Raw genomic sequence first — 12,479 nt, 5'->3', positions numbered from 1 at the left:
CTGTTCTTCCACAGTCTCACAGAGCTCCCTGGGGGATTAAGCCCCAGTTGCCCAAGTAGTAACTGCTTTGATAACTCACCTTCCCTTCTCTGTCTCACCTCCCCACTCTTTAACTGGTGTTTCCTGGGATCACCTCCCAAACAAACTACCTGTACTTGAATCCTTATCTCAGAGTCTATTTCTTGAGGTACCCTAACTGATATTATCCATATACTTTTTATCATCCTTTCCATTTTAATTCCATATTTTTAATAATTATTTTATTGTTGTTCAATAACAGTTGTCTGCATTTTTCCCCAAACACTGCCCCCTTATCCCAGTCAAACCCACCTGCCTCCCTTACTTCCACCCTCCCCCGTGGTTTTGTCCATGTGTCCTTTATAGTAGTTCCTGAAAACCCTTCCCCTCATTATCCCCTCCCACCTTCCCTCTGGTTACTGTCAAATTGTTCTTAATTTCTATGTCTCTGGTTATATTTTGTTTGCTTTTTTCTTTTGTTGATTATGTTCCAGTTAAAGGTGAGATCATATGGTATTTGTCCCTCACCGCCTGGCTTATATCACTTAGCATAATGCTCGCCAGTTCCATCCATGCTGTCTCAAAAGGTAGGAGCTCCTTCTTTCTCTTTGCTGCGTAGAATTCCATTGTGTAAATGTCCCATAATTTTTTGAGCCACTCATTTACTGATGGGCACTTAGGTTGCTTCTAGCACTTGGCTATTGTAAATTGTTTTACTATGAACATAAGTTCATAGCAGCACTATGAACATTGGAATGCATAGGTTCTTTTGGACTGATGTTTCAGGATTCTTGGGATATAATCCCAGCAGAGGATTAATTCCATATTTTTATCCTATTTAATCATCCAGCAGCCTAAGGACATAGGAATTGTTCTCATTTTTCAGATAATGAAATAGAGGCCCTGAAAGTTAAGATAACCAGCTGCAGGTCACATAACGAGTAACTTGCAAACCCTGGCTTGTATTTAACATCCTATTTTCTGACTCTTGATCTAATACTCTCTCCACCACATACCACTGTCTCTGGTCATCCTATCTCCAAAGAAACTCTGCACAATAATGAGGTCCTAAAGTTCACGTGGCAGTATCCTTGCAGGAGGGGTATAAAATGACACATTTCCTAAGACTGCATATCTAGCTACAAATAATATAATCCTGCTACCTTTACATATGAACAACAATGCAGTACAGCCAAGAATTCTTGAGTCACAAGAATAATTCCCAAAATACTGGGAATTATCTATGGATGTTAGTAAAGGCATAACATTTGTTATTGGAAAATATGGGTAAACAAAGATAAACCATTTATTTTTTACTAAAGTGGCAGGCTTTGGTAATTTGAAAAGGAAGTGTACAGTTTATAGCACTTTGCAAGGAAGCATCTATCTTTCCAAGATGATGAGAGACATTAACACCTGCTTGAGAACTGACACAGTAGCATGTACCCCACTTTCTCTGACAGGGAGAAATTCATCCAGACTGAATTACTTCTCTCAGTATACCCAAAATATGAAATCTTCACCAGGCTACATTGGAATATCAGGTTCTCACTCAGACTGGGACGATGTAGACACACCAATTCACCTAAAATGCATACTGTAGGGATGGGAGAGGAAACAGGAGTACACAGAGAAAACCCACACAGACATGGAGACGAGGGGCACACTCAACCCAGACAGTGGCCCCGGCCGGGAATCAATTTTTTTCTAAATACTATTACAATCTATGATCCTTAAGTTTGCTAATCAGCTGACCTTCAGCTAAGAAGAGTATTCTTAGATACTCTTAGATACTCTAATAGATCTTTGTTAAGCAACAAGGATCTATTTCTCACCGTTCTGGAGGCGGAAAGTCCAAGCAAGATCAAGGCACTGGCAGAAGCAGTGTCTGGTGAGAGCCCACTTCCGGCTTGTAGAGAGCTGTTTTCTGGCTGTATCCTCACATGGCTGACAGAGAGAGAGGAAGCAAAGTCTTTTATGTCTCTTCTTATAAGGGCACCACCCCACCCTGAGGGCCTTACCTCATGAACTAATTACTTCCCAAAGGCCCCATCTCCAAATACTATCACATTGGGGATTAGAGCTTCAACATGTAAATTGGAGAGTAACTAAACATTCCATCCTTAGCAGCAAGGTAAGCCAAAAACTAATTTTTTTACTGGTTAACTATAAGGGGAAAGAGAGGACTTGGGAGATGGAATGGATTTTTGGAATCATGTATTTCATATAATTTTTTTAAAAAATAAGTTAATGCAAAAAGGAATAAAAGCATCTCTAAAAGTAAAAACAAAAAAGCTGAAACAAATGAGTCAATTGTATATAAAGTTGGTGGAATAACCATACAAAGAATAATTTCAGATGACTTAGAAACACTATTTTGACCTTGCATCCCTAGTGATTTATTTAAGGACAAAAGGAACCAAAAAGAAATCTTCAATTGTACACACTAGTCTTATTGTTGACAATGCAGTTAGTGTATTTGTTTCCTATTACTGCTGTAACAAATAACCATGAGTTTAGTGGTTTAAAACAACACAAATTTATAATCTTATACTTCTGCAGGCCAGAAATCTGAAATGGGCCTCACAGGGTTAAAATCAAGGTGTCAGCAGGGATGGGTTGTGTTCATTGCTGAAGACCCTGGGAAAGAATCTGTTTTCTGGCCTTTTCCAGCTTCTATAGGCTGCCTCTATTCCTTGGCTTGTGGAACCCTTCCATCTTCAAAACTTGCAGTGGCTACTCTAGCCTTCCTGCCATCATCCTGGTTCTAACTCTCCTGCCTTCCTCATCCCCATTTAAGGACCATTGTGATTACATTGGACACACCTGGATAATGGAGGATACTCTCCTTGCCCAGGACCAGGCAATGAAGAAGGTCCAGATGCCCACTGGATTACTCCAACGGGAAAGGAGTGGGGCGATTCTGTTTCTTAATCTAGGCAGTGATTACACAGGTGAGTTTACTTTATGAAAACTCAGGAAGCTATTTACCTATGATCTGTGCATTTTTCTCTGTATACGTTATACTTTAATAAAAAGTTTACTTGAAAATATCTCATTGTGTAGAATATTTGAAATTAAACACAGACACCTTTCTGCATCTATCTGTTGCCCCCAGCTCCCTCTCTATCTGCAGCTCATGCCCTCAGTCCCCATTGCCTATGCTCTAACCTCACTAGCCTTCATTTGGTGCCAGGAATACCAAGATTTTCCTGGCCTGAGACTTTCCTTTTCTTCTGCCTGAGGTGATTTTGTCTGCTCCTCATGGACCTGGGATTTCTAAAAACCCATCTCAGTTGAAACGGCACCCACTTGGAGAGGCCTGTCCTCACCACTCTGCCTATGTTGCCCGCCCCCCCATAATCCTGTCACAGCGCCCATGTGTGTTCTTCATTGCACTAGATTCATTGCACTTATTTTTAATCATCTCTATGATGGACTATAAGATCCATGAAATTCTCAGCCATATCTTACTCAACATCTTATTCCCCGTGACCAATAACGTGATCAATAAATAATGTATTTGTGTAATACATATGTGTGGTGTGAATAAATGAAGAAATGAAAGGCAATGCTCAACCCAAGACTGCAGCACTGTAGCCAGACAGTAAGTGAGGTTTTGTTGGCAGAATCTTGTGGCCCCCATGCAATCACTCTAGATAAACAATAACTGGAGACTTGGAATTATAGTTACTCCTAAAGCCAATCTTTTCAGCAGAAGGAAATGCATTCAACAGCACAGTGAAAGGAACAATGCCCCTATCATTCCTGCCATCTCCTCACCCCTACCAGCCTGCAAGATCTATGGTGTCACAGCATCTTCATTCCTAACACAATGGCACAGGGGCAGTTCTGCCTCGTCAGAGGATGTGACTGTCAAAGCATCTTTGTGTGCAAGTGTGATGACGCTTTTCTCACACAGCAGGGAGAGACTGCAGGCTGTAATATCTCCCTAACCCCTATTATCAAAGCCATGTCACTTTCTCCCAGCCTTGGAATATACCTAAAATTACTCCCCCGAAGGTGCCAGGTACAGCCGAGGAAGCTCTCCTAATGCCAAAGGAGAGGTTAAGAAAGTAGGAAGAGCTTAAATCAGAGATGGGCCAACATCACTGAATGAGCCCTTCACTGGCACTCTACCCTCAGGAAAAAGCTTCTGGTCAACCCCCTTCCTTCCCGGCCCTGACTAGTCACCTGCCCACAGCCCAACCCCATCATGTGAGTACAGCCCAACCCTGCACTCTCTGCCTGAGTACACTCCACCACAGTCTGGCCCTCACCCTGCCCACAACTTGACCCTTACTCTATCCACAGCCTGATCTCTCAGCCTGGCCTCAGATGGAGCCTTTAATTCCCAGGCACAAACAGTCTTGTCCTTGAATGTACATCTTATTTCCTCATCCAGATTGTGAACTTTCTGGGGCAAGACACCAATAAATCCTCAGAGACTGAATATACAAACATAGAATGGCCAGACCATATATGACAATAAAACTATGTCCCACGATCTGAAGCCACCAGCCCAAAAAGCCAAACACCTACAGCAACCAGCCCAGAATGGTCAGGAATTAGCCTATGACTTCCATTTTCTTTATTTTTGTACCTGCTTCCAACTCAGGGACATCCAGAAAAAGGCAAATATGCTCCCCAAGACCCAGCCCTGCCTCTTCCCCCTTATCCTTCCAACTGTTTTCCCTCAATATCCCCATTGACTCCACCCCCCTCTTCCCTGTCCCAACAACTCCTAAGATACTTAAATGCCAGTTGCCTCTAATGATATGTCCCTGCCATGAGCCAGATATGCAGAAAACTATGGAATGCAAACTTTGGACCAGAGCTGAATTAACAACTATAATTAAGGATTTCCTTAAACCCAGACAAAACCAGCAATTATTCATCAAAGAATTTAGAATTCTGTTGAGTACATATGATCCAGGGTTCCCTGACCTATATCAATTTTATATATGCTGCTCAGAACCTCAGATGCTAAATCCTAGATGACAAAAGCCAGTTGAACTGACCTGGGTTCCTCTTTCCACAATATACCTGAAGATCAAAACAGGCCCTAAAGTAGGGCAAAACCTCCCGATGGCCTCCCAAAAACGTGTCTAATAAAAATCTACTGGGCCATAATTCAATTCTGCAAAATAAACGCTAAGCTACGGTGCCCTGTTGTTTAGTCAAACACTCGTCTACATGTGGCTGTGAAGGTCTTTGTAGATGTGATTAAATAAAGAAAATTGCCCTCGATAAACTGAATGGCTTTTATCCAATCAGTTGAAGGCCTTAGGAACACAACTGAAGTTTCCCAAACAAGAAGCAATTCTGCTTCAAGACTGTTAACATGAAAATCCTGCCTGAGTTTCCAGCTTACTGGTCTGCTTCAAAGATTTCAGATTCAACACTTCAATGTTTACCTGAATTTCCAGCCTATCATGGATTTTGGGGTTGCCATACCACACAGTTGAGTTAGCCAATTTTTTTTAAATTTAAATTTAAATTTAAAATATGTATATACATACACATACATACAAACACATATCTCCAATTGGTTCTGTTTCTCTGGATAACCACTTAAACAGCCCAGCAGATCAAATAGCTGGATGGCCCACTTCCCAGCCAACTACCTTTACTAACAAGAACAAGTGTAGATATTAGGAACAAAAAGCACACTGGTAAAAAAAAATAATTTTATTTTACAAAAGAAAAACCAAGACAAAAAAAGGTCCTTCAATTTAGGTCAGTGAGGGTGCTTCAAGGAAGGAAAAAGCACTCAATATCCTGCCTTACCCATAAACATTGAAGGCGAAATAACTATAAATATAAATGGTCACCCTCATCAATTTCTGGTAGATGTGGATGCTGCTATTTCTACAGTAAACTCCACTTTGTTCAACTTCTTCCTGAGAGTAAACATACAACACAAGTATCAGATATTTCAAATTTCCCCGTCTCCCAGCTTCATACCTGTAACCCTTGCACCTCTGACCGATAATTTTTCCTTCCCATTCTGTGATATTGCCCTTGCAAATTTAATATGAAAAGATTTACTTTGCAAACGTGCAGTAGTCAACCCTCAGCCAAGGTTTCAATGACCTATGGTCAACTGTGGTCCAAAAATGTTAAATGGAAAGTTCCAGAAATAAACAATCCTTAAGTTTTAAGTTGTGCGCCACTCTGAGGGGCAAGGTGGCCAGCCCAGGATGTGAATCATCCCTTTGTCCAGCGTCTCCCTGCCTGTTGTTAATCACTTAGTCGCTGACTGGGTTACTGGATGACTGTCCAGTGTCACCGATCTTGTGTCCCAGCAACCTTTATTCTACTTAATAACAGCCCCTAAGTGCGAGAGTCATGAGGCTGGCAATTTGGATGTGCCAATGAGAAGTCATAAAGTGCTTCCTTTAAGTGAAAAGGTGAAAGTTCTTGACTTAAAAAAAAAAATCACATGCTAACGTAGCTAAGATCTGCATAAGGAAAGAGCAAACTGTGAAATTGTGAAGAAGGAACAAGAAAACTGTGCTAGTTTTGTTGTCGCACCTCACACTGTAAAAGTTACAGCCACAGTGCATGATAAGTGCTTAGTGAAGATGGAAAAGGCATTAAAGGTGTGGGTGGAGGACAGGAACAAAAACCACGTTCCAAATAACAGCAGTGTGTTGTGCCAGAAAGCATGGAGCCTAAATGAAAACTTCAGCAAAGGATCCCCTGAAATGAGTGACACCAAGCAATTTACTGCAAGTGGGGGATGGCTACACAGATTCAGGAATAGGTTTGGACTGAAAAATATAAAAACTATTGGGGAGGCTGCATCTCCCAATACAGAAACTGCTGCCACAATTTTAAGCATCCACCGGAGGGCTTGGGAGATTTCCTCTGTGGATAAGGGACAAGGAGACTACTGTAATTTGAATATACACCAGGGAGTCTATTTACTCAGGTTCCACAGGACTTTTCTATCATAATCAAGTTGTGTCTGCTGTGATATACCTTTACCTTCTCCATTATATTTGATGTATACGCCAGAAAAAGATCTTGACACCGTTTGCGCCACTCTGAAGGAAATGCTTTGACAGACCATTGCGCCAACTGCGCAATCTCAACCAAGGTGTACTAGTTTCCTGTTGGTGCTGTAACAAATTAACACTAACTAGTGGCTTTAAATAACAGAAATTTATTCTCTCACAGTTCTGAGGCCAGAAGTCCAAAATTCAAGATGACAGCAGGGCCACATTCCCCCCAAAGGCTCTAGGGAAGAATCCACTCCTTGCCTCTTCCAGCTCCTGGGGGCTGCTGGCCATCCTTGGCATTCTTTGGCTTGTAGTCACAGCACTTCAGTCTCTGTCTCTGTCTTCCCATCGCTTTCTCCTGTGTCTGTGTCTCATCTCCCTCTGGCTCACTCATAAAAATACTTATCAAGGAATTCAGGGTCCAGCTGGATAATCCAGGATCATCTCCTCATTGCTAGATCCTTAACTTAATTACATCTGCAGAGGCTCTTTTTCTAAACAATGTAACATTCACAGGTCCCAGGGGTGAGCACACAGACATACCCTTTGGGGGATGACCATTAACCCACTACACAAGGTTATAATCCAAACTAAACCACCAGAGAACAGATCTCTGGAGGGACTCAAAGAAGCCGTTGTAATACCAACATTTAGCCTCTGGTTTTGAAAATAGGAAATGGGAAAAAATCTGGTTGTGACATTTACTCACATAATCTCTGTCACTCTCAAGGTGGCCAGTTGGTGAAACCAGATGATTTCAAAGGCTGTTAGCTGAGGAGCAGTGATGAAGTCATGACTTCATCATGACTTCATCACTGCTCCTCTGCTACAGATGGAGAGACCCAGAGCAGGCTTCTTCCCAGATCAGAGCACGCACAGGCTCCTTCAGTGTCCACAGCCACCTTCTTTTAAGGCCTGAGGTCCTGGACAACAACCCAAGCCAAGACCTATAAGCACATGTTAGGCACATTCTGACATTGGGGTTCTCTTATTCCCTCTTTGGGAGCAGGGGCATGTGGCCCTCAAATCTACCTCCCTCTTGGTGCCTCTCAGAAGCACTCCTCAGAGAAAGGTACCCAATTCTGCCCTAGCCGGACCAAATTCCCAGAATGTATAAAAGCCATCCCCAGTCATCTATTGCAAAAGGCTAATAATGCTCTGGGACAGAGATATAGATTCTAACCCTCAGTGACACTGAGAGATACACGGTCCTCCATGCACCTTCATGAAAATTCATTCATCCACCTCTTCATTTGTTGATTCACATTTTTATCCGCTGACTCAACATTCACTGAGTAACTTCAAGAGGCCAGCACCACACTAGCCACTGTGCACAAACAGACAAAATGCCACAGTCGCTGAAAAGCCCAAGAAGGTCACTATCTCCAGGAACCACAGGTAAACAACAGAATTACAAAATACTACTCTACAGAAGAAAAAATCAAAGACAAAGGGACCCTGATGAGGAGGTAAATGGGGTTTCTACAGACTAAGTGATGAACTCACAGAGGAGAGAGAAAGGGAGAACTGGTAGGATTTCATGTATAAGGCATGAAGAACACTAAGGTTGGGGAGGCTAGCCTCACCTCCTAATTTTTTTCCTGGGACACTTGGAATTTTTTGCTTCCCCCACCTTTCCATTCCTCCAGGGAATCATTCAAAGTAAATCCTCCTTTCTTCACTGTCTTCTCCAGAGATTGAATCTTGGCCTAGGAGAAAGGAAATGGAAAATGGCTTTGGGCCATCTCATTTGTGAGCTGGAAGGCGGACATCCCAGCAGGAGCTGTCTCAGCCTCCCTAATTGGGATTGGAGTCATGCAACCCTGCCTGGCCTCTCAAGTTGATTATAGGCCACTTCCTCTGAGTTGACTGACTTATTTTAATTCTGTGTTAGGAAATCTCCCTCATTAGCATTTGCTGCTCCTTTTGGGGGTCAGAGAATTTGTCAGGTTAGCAAAGTTTATCCCTAGAACTTTATCTTTATTTTCATTACCACAGAATATCCCCATGGAACATCTTCCACACTCATCCCAGTTCCCTGTCCCACAATAATCAGTTCTCGAGGGTATGGAGGAGGTAGCAACCTTGTATGTCACCTCTACTAGGAGATAAAGGAATCTGTGATGTAATGAAAAACACTGGCCTGGCTAGTGTGGCTCAGTGGATTGAGTGTCGGCCTGTGAACCAAAGGGTCACTGGTTCAATTCCCAGTCAGGGCACATGCCTGGGTTGTGGGCCAGGACCCCAGTTGCGGGTGCATGAGAGGCAGCCACACATTGATGTTTCTCTCCCTTCCCCTCTCTCTAAAAATAAATAAATAACATCTTTTAAAAAAGAAAATAATAACACTGGTTCTTGGAGTTAAAAGACCCAGATTATAAGAAGGGAATTTCAGGCACTAGTAAAGGAAGGTGAGAGATTCATCCCTTTGGCACTGGGTGGATTCTTCTAGAAAGGGATGCTTACTCCACATGAAGGTTAAAGCAATGCTAGCTGAGTCTCGGTGCCCACCTTAATTCTCCTTTTGCATTCCAAGAGCCAAGTGAGTTAGAATTGTTATCGTTACCAGCTGGAAATATGCATATTGAGCCTGGTCTAAAAGGTGTCCACCAGGCCTGGGTAGAGTGTTAGCTGGGAGTTCAGAGCAGCCAATCTATATGTTCTTTTCACAATCCGCCCATCAGGCACTGCCTAACTCGTGCCCAAGTTGAGTCTTCCTGGGACTCTTGCTCTCCTGCAGCATGCAGAGGCTGGATGGCCATCAAATGTGTTCCCTTTTTTTTACTGGGCACTTGGCTGCACTGTGTTTTCCCCTTGCATCTAAGTGGGGGCAGGACATGGACAGAGGTGTTGTGCTTGCCTCCTAAAATGTTTCTGTAATCCTCCACACTCCCCCTTTGTTCTTTAGCCTTTGAATGTAGACAAGCTAGAGGAGGATTCCAGGGCCCTGGAGAATTCCTAGGCTCTAAGAAACAGTAAAGCCACACATTAGGAGTTTAGATCCCTGAGTTGTCCTTGCCCCATGGAGCTCCATCCATGAGAGCTGCCCAACCAGGTACATTCACATTGGATGTAGAGTAAATGAGAAATAAAGTTTCACTGATCTAAACCACAGAATTAGAAGTGTGGGGGAAGGATAGTATAGTTTTTAACTTACTATAACTAATCTCTACCCCACTCTGAGAGCTTTCCACCCTAATGGGTCTTCCAGATTTGTTCAATGTCCTGCTTCCCAGCTTATTTCCTACCCTGAAGAAAGAAAAAAAAGAATATCTCTTAGCAGCAGAAGCAAACAGTTGCAAAGCAAACAATCACCCAAGGGTCCCCCGAGCAGTGGGCTGCTTGCCAGGCTCTGGGTAGGAATATCATTCCATTGACACCTATCCCCAGCCTTTTCCATTTCTACTATGATGAGAAATATAGTCAGTAACTTCTAACTGCATTAATTTTAGGCAAAAATTAGCATAAATAATCAAATCGTAAATTGGCTTCAAGTCCCCTGCAGCCTCTCTGACGCAGGGATGGGGCTGGGAGGATAGACTGCGAAGGATCTCCTTCCTGCAGAAACAAGGTCCTTTCTTGAGAGGTGGCCGGCCCTGAGCACCACTCTGTTGTCCCGGTGGTGGGAGAAGGTAGTACCGAGCCCTCAGCCCTTCATCCAGTGCCCCTGCTGACCACAGTATGAATCTGGGGTAAGTGACACAATTAGGGGGATCAGCAAGGCTTTGGCTATAGGTCAGGTTGTAGCCAGGGGTAGGGCCACCCCAGTAAGCTTACAGGTCAGACTAGGGCTCCAGATCCCTTTGCAACTGCAGAATAGAATGGAAGTCCATGTTCTTCATAAGGACTGACCCCAGGGGAAAGAGGCAGCTTTGGCCATGTTTGCCAGTGACATGCATGATTTTGTACGCTTTCAGGCTCCACTGCTCTTCAGAGATGGGGAGGTACTGGAAGACATTGGATTTGGATTTTCTTTGAAGATTTAGTTGAAGATCATCTCCAGGACCCAGGCATCAAATGCAGAGAAAACTGTTGTCCATAGCAAAGGAAAAGCTCTCCTCCTAACTCTTCTTGGTGGCACTCCTGCCACCTGAATGTGAGCCTGGGGATGGCAGGGACTTTGCTTTATTCAATGTCACATCCCCAGTGCCAGGAGCAGTTCCTAACATAAGCTGTTGCTTAGTTAACTTGTGTTGAATGAGTAATAAAGGTTGCCCAGGCTTGGTAGTGTGGAAGGGAACTGGGGGTTGACTGGCTCGCCCCCACAAACAGGATTATCAGGAACCCCTTCTCCAGCATTCTTTCTCACGCGGCATTCCGACTCTGAAGGTGACAACCACCTGTATGTACCATCTTCACCAGAGAGGAACAGGCCCAGATCTCCTCAGACCCTTCACGACCTCTTGCAGAGTTCCTTCACACCTCCTCTTTAGGGGCTGGAACTCAGGTTTATCAGAGTGGGCACTAACTCAGTTGTGGAATGAACCGTTCTTTTTCTTTATTCTCATCCTAAAGGGTCTCAGGAGGGAGAGGAGACAAACACAGGTGTTGAGTTTTTCATCTTAAACAGAAGCCATGCCACTGGATCACACAGAACCCAAGGGCCGGGGGGTCTCCAGGGCTCATCTTGCTTTCATTCCCTCTCTGGTAAAGAAAGTATCGAGGAGCCAAGCAAAGACAAAAGATGTAATGGGAAACTTATGCAGGGCCTTGGCAGAGCTTTTTCTAAACTACGATTCTAACAGCTTTGGCTTCCTGGGCTGGAGAAGAGGGTACAGGGGCCGGGGAGTTACCCATCTCTCAACAGTTTGTGCTTTTTCTCCAAAGCACTTCCTCATCTAGGAAGACACCTGTCTGTGTCATCCACAGCCAGTGGGCACCAAGGCTGTGAGTTCTCCACTTCCCCCCAGATCCCTCTCCAACAGGCCCTAATCTCCCTGGCACAGCACAAGCCTTCCTCATCCTGCAAGTGTACAATGGTGTCATCCTCCCCGCAATTCTTCCTTCCCCTGCCACCTAGAGTGCCCAGCTCGGTGCCCCACATGACAGCAGCCTGGCTAATGTTTTCTTTTTGTCTCTCCCGTACCCAGTCCTACCCAGTCAGCAAGAAGCTCCTCAAACTCCCCCCTGCGCCTGGGTCCGTGGTTCATACCAGCTCCACACCCCTTCTGCTGTCCGTCCTCCCTGCTCAAATCTTGCCCTACCAAGCCCCATCCGGCTAAGAAACACAGGCACTGCTCTGGAGACTTAACATATATCAACTCATTTAACCTTGACGCCGCCGTAAAGTAGACACTACTCTCACCCTCGTTGTAAAAATGAGGAACTGAGGCACAAATAAGTCAAACAGCTAATACGGGGTGGAGCCTAGATTTGGAGCCAGACTGTCTGACCCCTCCCCCTTAACCATCCTCCACCACTCAAACCCTCGCTCCCCGGAAGGAGGCCACTTAT

This window comes from Desmodus rotundus, chromosome 6 (genome assembly GCF_022682495.2).
Source record: "Desmodus rotundus isolate HL8 chromosome 6, HLdesRot8A.1, whole genome shotgun sequence".
In the NCBI taxonomy this organism is placed as follows: domain Eukaryota; kingdom Metazoa; phylum Chordata; class Mammalia; order Chiroptera; family Phyllostomidae; genus Desmodus; species Desmodus rotundus.
The sequence above is the reverse complement of the archived record's forward strand: the minus strand, read 5'-3'. Positions refer to the sequence as shown.